Source organism: Aquarana catesbeiana, linkage group LG01 (genome assembly GCF_042186555.1).
Source record: "Aquarana catesbeiana isolate 2022-GZ linkage group LG01, ASM4218655v1, whole genome shotgun sequence".
Lineage (NCBI taxonomy): Eukaryota > Metazoa > Chordata > Amphibia > Anura > Ranidae > Aquarana > Aquarana catesbeiana.
In genome coordinates, this window is record NC_133324.1 from 344,622,927 (window position 1) to 344,629,889 (window position 6,963).

The window sequence follows — 6,963 nt, forward strand, 5'->3', positions numbered from 1 at the left end:
GGGAAAGAGACAAATTTTTTTTTTTTTTTTTTGCACAAAGTTGTCACTAAATGATATATTGCTCAAACATGCCATGGGAATATGTGAAATTACACCCCAAAATACATTCTGTTGCTCCTCCTGAGTACGGGGATACCACATGTGTAAGACTTTTTGGGAGCCTAGCCGCGTACGGGACCCCGAAAACCAAGCACCGCCTTCAGGCTTTCTAAGGGCGTACATTTTTGATTTCACTCTTCACTGCCTATCACAGTTTCGGAGGCCATGGAATGCACAGGTGGCACAAAACCCCCCCAAATGACCCCATTTTGGAAAGTAGACACCCCAAGCTATTTGCTGAGAGGTATAGTGAGTATATTACAGACCTCACTTTTTGTCACAAAGTTTTGAAAATTGAAAAAAGAAAAAAAAAAGTTTTTTCTTGTCTTTCTTCATTTTCAAAAACAAATGAGAGCTGCAAAATACTCACCATGCCTCTCAGCAAATAGCTTGGGGTATCTACTTTCCAAAATGGGGTCATTTGGGGGGGTTTTGTGCCACCTGGGCATTCCATGGCCTCCGAAACTGTGATAGGCAGTGAAGAGTGAAATCAAAAATTTACACCCTTAGAAATCCTGAAGGCGGTGATTGGTTTTCGGGGCCCCGTACGCGGCTAGGCTCCCAAAAAGTCCCACACATGTGGTATCCCCATACTCAGGAGAAGCAGCTAAATGTATTTTGGGGTGCAATTCCACATATGCCCATGGCCTGTGTGAGCAATATATCATTTAGTGACAACTTTGTGCAAAAAAAAAAAAAATTGTCACTTTCCTGCAACTTGTGTCAAAATATAAAATATTCCATGGCCTCAACATGCCTCTCAGCAAATAGCTTGGGGTGTCTAATTTCCAAAATGGGGTCATTTGGGGGGGTTTTGTGCCATCTGGGCATTTTATGGCCTTCAAAACTGTGATAGGTAGTGAGGAGTGAAATAAAAAATTTACGCCCTTAGAAATCCTGAAGGCGGTGATTGGTTTTCGGGGCCCGTACCCAGCTAGGATCCCAAAAAGTCCCACACATGTGGTATCCCCGTACTCAGGAGAAGCAGCTGAATGTATTTTGGGGTGCAATTCCACATAGGCCCATGGCCTGTGTGAGCAATATATCATTTAGTGACAACTTTTTGTAAATATTTTTTTTTTTTTGTCATTATTCAATCACTTGGGACAAAAAAAAATAAATATTCAGGCGTGCGCATGCGCGGGGCTCGCAAGATGGCCGCTAAAGCCTAGAGCTCCGCTCCCTCACGAACCACCGGCGCCCATAGCACTAACCACAGCGCACAACAAAAGCAGCTGGAGACGTTCTCCAAGGTCCCAGCTACACCCCCATGTGACTGGGGTCCCGGTAAAACGAAACCTGTGGCCGCAGTTGGAGAAAGCAGGAACGGCTGAGACGGCCAAGATGGCCGCCGCTACACAGGCACAGACACAGGATCTCAGCGCCACAGGCCCGGCGGACTACAGGTCAGAGCAGTCCCACATTCCCCTCCACTTCACCCCAGGAAGACAACTGGGCTACCCTCCTCTGCTGACCCCTTCTCCAGCCTCTACAGGATCCCTGCAGGATCGCTCCCTCTGTGAAGGCCCTCTGTCCCCCCTGGGATCTGCCTCAGGTCACTCAGGCCTCCCTCCACATGCCTTCCCTGCCAGTGACCTGGCTTTTCACATGGACTCCCTCTTCCACAGATTCTCTGAACTTTTGGACAGAGGCCTGGCTCAAACAGCAGCTAAAATTACAGGGGACCTGAAGGCAGACTTTATTAATTTAGGGGCTCGAATCGATACCATCGAACAAAAAATTGAGGACACTATAGCTATCACTAACCAACACTTGCAGCACATCAGCACTGTGCAAGATCAATTGGACCTAGCAATGGCTCGTATTGACGAACTTGAGAATAGGTCAAGAAGATATAACATCAGAATCCGCGGCCTACCAGAAATGATTCTTAATGTTCCAGAAGCAGTCCAGGACCTGATTAAACAGCTAATCCCTAATATCCCCTCTCAACGCCTTGAATTGGACAGGGCTCACAGAGCCTTAGGGCCCCCCAGAAAAGACGGCACCCCAAGAGATATTATCGCTAAACCACACCACTACACTGTTAAAGAGGAAGTGATGAGAAAGGCCAGGTCCTCTCCCTCAGTGCAGTGCATGGGACACCCAGTGCAGATCTTCGCAGACCTCTCACCCTCTACGATCCAGAGGAGGAGATCATTGAAGCCCCTGCTTCTTGCTCTCACCCAAAGAGACGTAAAATATAAGTGGGCCTTCCCATTCACGGTTAAATTCTCCGTCAAGGGGAAACATTATGCCTTCTCCTCCCTCCCAGAAGGCGAAAAACTGCTCCTGCACCTGAAAATCATCTCCCAGGAAGCCGAAATGGACACAACCAATGCCGGGACCAACTCCAACAAACGACAGACCCCCACCAGCCCTCAGTCTCCCCTGTGGTCAACAGGAAAAGCGAAGAAGGCCAAAGACAACAACCAAACCTGAAGCCAGTGATGATGTGAACTACATCGCTTCTATCCCGTTTGTGAAGTGGGGATCGGTTTGTTCATCCCCATGAATATGAGGGATCCTCCCATGCCTATTCATTAGGCAGACTAGCCAACCGGGCAACATTTTCTGACTTGTCAGAACTTTTTGTTTTTTTGTCTTTATGGTTCCAAGGGGGATTTTTTAGGTTTTTGTTCAAATTTTCCCTCTTTATTTTTTGCTGCTTTTAACTGGCCCATTGCCATATCTTATAAGCTTATAAGGGAGCTGTACCTCTCCGGATTGAGAGGGACGGTACCCTCACGCCTAGCTATGGGGGGGAGAGGGATTTTAACCCCCAGGATTTGGGATTTATTTAGGTCTAGTCCTTGGACGCTTTGCTGTGATAGCGATTTAATGGAGACCTAGAAGATTACTACACTGGGCGGAGGCTTAGGGCCACTAGTTAGTCACACTGTTGAGAAAACCGGGTAGACACCGGTAATAGTTTTTAAATTTTCTTGGTTTTTTCTTGCTCTTTTCTTTTTTCCCTCAAGGAAACAAGTTTTCTGTGGGGCGTTCGGTTTCGTGAGGAAACACATGCACACCCACCTAACCCTTAGACACCTGTAGGTCTCTGGGGGCTAGGTTGCTTGAGCCCAGATGGGCCAGACACACTCTACTTTTTTTTTAAAAGACATAGGGGGTTTCTCCTTCCCTACGTCTTTTCTTTCTTTTCTAGGAGACCTTTCCTTTGCTATCCTGCTCCCCCACCCCTCCTCCCCGTTCACTACAATGTACCTAACCACATCTTGTGTTTCAGATACCACACACACCCCCACAGAAGTTCCTGATATCTTCCCACCAAGAAGACTGAATGATCATCATCCCAAGATCCAGGTTCCCCCACATCAAAGGGTAAGTGAGGACCGTTGCACTTCACTCCAACTGCTCCATGGCTAATAACCCCACAGATGAACTCCACATAGCCTCCCACAATGTACAGGGAATCAATTCCCAGATCAAGAGGAGAAAGGTCCTCGATTATTACAAACACCTCCAGCTAGACATTGTGATGCTGCACTTCCCCTCCCGGTATAGCCCTAAGTATCTCCACCCTCACTTCCCACAATTCTTCTTAGCGAGCGCTGACAACAAAACTAAGGGCGTTGCAATCATCATTTCCAAACATCTTAAATTTGTAAAGATCTCTGAATTCGCCGACCCAGAGGGAGGTTCATCCTGGTCAATGGCACAGTGGGGGACCACTTGTATTCCCTGGTCTCCTACTATGCCCCAAATAGAGGTCAAGCAAAATTTTTTGACTCCCTACTGCGCGGCCTCGCTCAGAAGCTGGAGGGAACGGTCATTTTTGGCGGAGACTCGAACGCAGCATTCGATCAGGGATTGGACAAGTCTAAACCCCTACAGACTCAACTAACACGACCCACCAAAGAGAGCCTCAGGATCGCAAAAATAATCCATGCCCACGGCTTAGCTGACACTTGGAGGGAACTTAACCCCAACAAAAGGGACTATACTCATTACTCATCACCGCATAACACCTATGCGAGGATTGACCACATTTTAACCCCATCCTCCCTTCTTCCCTTGATCCACAGAGCTCAAATCAGAGAGTCGGCCCTCTCGGACCACTCCATAGTCACCATATCACTAAAAACAGGCCCCCTGGGCGGACCCAGGGGACATTGGAGACTAAATGAGTCGCTATTATCTGATCCCATCAGGGTCATTGAACTTGAAAAAGCCCTACAAGAATACTTTAAACTCAATAAATCAGAGGACATTTCTCCAGAAACGTTGTGGGCTGCACATAAAGCTTTTATTAGGGGTAAACTCATCCAGATTGCCACTCAAACCAAACGTGCACAAAAAGCAGACATAATTCGGTTAGACAGGGAATATACCACACTGAAGGCTGCCCATAAAAAGGACCCCTCCAAGACCCCTGTTTCTCTTATCGATAAAGCTAGACTAGATCTTAATCTAGCGCTCACATCCAAGGCCGAAAAGGTGGTCCCCTGGAATGGACAAAAATTTTACACTCAGGCAGACAAAATGGGTCCCCTCCTAGCTAAAAAACTGTCCCCCCCATTAGGACCCTCGCCTTCCCCAAACTCAGAATAAATGGTCAACCCCCCACGACCAACCCTTCAAAGATACTAGAAGCCTTTCGGGGTTTCTACTCTAAATTATATAACCAAACAAATACACCAAACGTGAACTTAATCCCTCAGTTTCTGGAGGGTATCTCCCTACCCTCCCTAAAAGATGCCCACAAACAAAAGATGGAAATACCCATCACAGAGGAGAAGGTTTTGGGGGTCATAAAAGATCTAAGAGGGGGATCAGCTCCGGGTCCTGATGGTCTATCGGTAGCATACTACAAGTCTTTTGCAGCCATACTGGCACCTCACCTGACCTCCTTCTTTAACTCCAAAACCAATGGAACCCCCCTTGACATCCACCTCAATACTGCCTTAATCACGGTCATACCCAAACCTGACAAAAACCACGAAGACGTTAGCAATTACAGACCGATCTCACTCATCAACAATGACCTAAAAGTACTCACCAAAATAATGGCTAACAGGTTGTCATCCTTTATTACTCAATATTTACATAAGGACCAGGTAGGATTCATACCCGGGAGACAGGGTCCTGACCAAATAAGGAGGGCGATAGATATCACCTCGATTCTTCAAACTAACTGGGAAGGGGGGCCAAACCAATCGGGATTCCTTCTATCATTAGATCTGCAGAAGGCCTTTGACACGGTCTCCTGGCAATACATCTTTACTGTGCTGGAGAGATGGGGATTTGGCGACCGTTTCCTAGGACTTCTGCATGCTCTCTACTCACAACCAAAGGCCCAAATACGCCTCCAAGGACATTACTCCGAACCAATAGACATTTTGCGTGGCACTAGGCAAGGGTGTCCTCTATCCCCCCTAATCTTCTCAATAGCCATAGAAACCTTAGCGATCGCAATCCGACAGAACCCGGATATAAAGGGGGTGACCTGTGGAGACCAGACGCACAAATGTGGGCTTTTCGCCGACAACATCCTCCTTTTCCTGACATCCCCCCTCATTACACTGCCTAATCTCTGCCTAGTGTTAAGGAACTTTGCTAAAATTTCTGGACTCGAAGTCAGTTTCGCCAAATCTCAAGCCCTTAATGTATCGTTACCATCACAAACAGTTGATTCTCTAAAACAATCCTTCCACTTCAAATGGGGCGACACCTCCATTAGCTACCTAGGTATCACACTGACGGCCACGACGGAAACTCTATATGCACAAAATTACCCTTCTCTCTTCAGGAAACTGGAGGCAGACCTTACTACATGGTCAAAACATGAGCTATCCTGGCTGGGTCGGATCAACTCCATTAAGCTGACCTTGCTCCCCAGGCTCCTCTACTTCTTTCGCTCCCTCCCTATCCCAATCAGGAAAGACCACCTGAGAGCTTTACAGAGTAAAATACTCCAGTTTATCTGGGGCAAGAAGGGATACCGTGTCCCTCAGAGCACCCTATTCCTTCACAGACGCAAGGGAGGGCTGGGTCTTCCAAATCTACATAAATACTACTTAGCGGCTAGATTAGCCCAACTGTCCTCAATTTACTCACGGTATGAAAAACCAGACTGGGTGAATATTGAAAGACAGGCCATCCCCAAACATACACTAGACTACATACTTTGGTGCCCGACTAAATCTAGACCACCCATCCTATCACCCACTTTATCCCACTCATGCGCGCTTTGGGACTCCCTCCAACACTCCACAGCCCTGGTCTCCACAGGCCGTCCCCTAGCGCACTTATTTCACAACCCTGAATTTCCACCTGGACTTGACATCTCAGCTTTCAAGTGGTGGCTGGACAAAGGGCTATACCGGATAGGGCACTTCTTCACCCACAATGGACCAATCACCCTCAAATTCTGTATCAAACACCTGGACCTGCCGGATGCGGAACGATTCCGCTTTCACCAAATCGCTCACTTTCTCCACACTATATGGCAGGGGAAACCGCTCCCCCCTAAATTCACTACATACGAACAATGGTGCGGACAAGCCATGGAGCAGAGGGGAGGCATATCAGTGATATATTCGGCCCTCACTTACCCTACGGACAAAACCACATACATGAAGGCCTGGGAGGCCGACTTCCAATGCAGCAGGGACATAGAGATTTGGCAAGCAGCTCTAACTAAATCCTTTAAGGGGATCCAGAACATCTCCTTGATGGAGGCAAGCATCAAACTGATAACCAGATGGTACTTACCCCTACCAGGTTGGCAGCAATCTATCCCTCGGCGAACCCCTTATGTTTCAGAGGATGCCAACTCCTGGGCACGATGGCCCACATTTGGTGGGAATGCCCCAAACTACGCACTTTTTGGAGAAAAGTTTT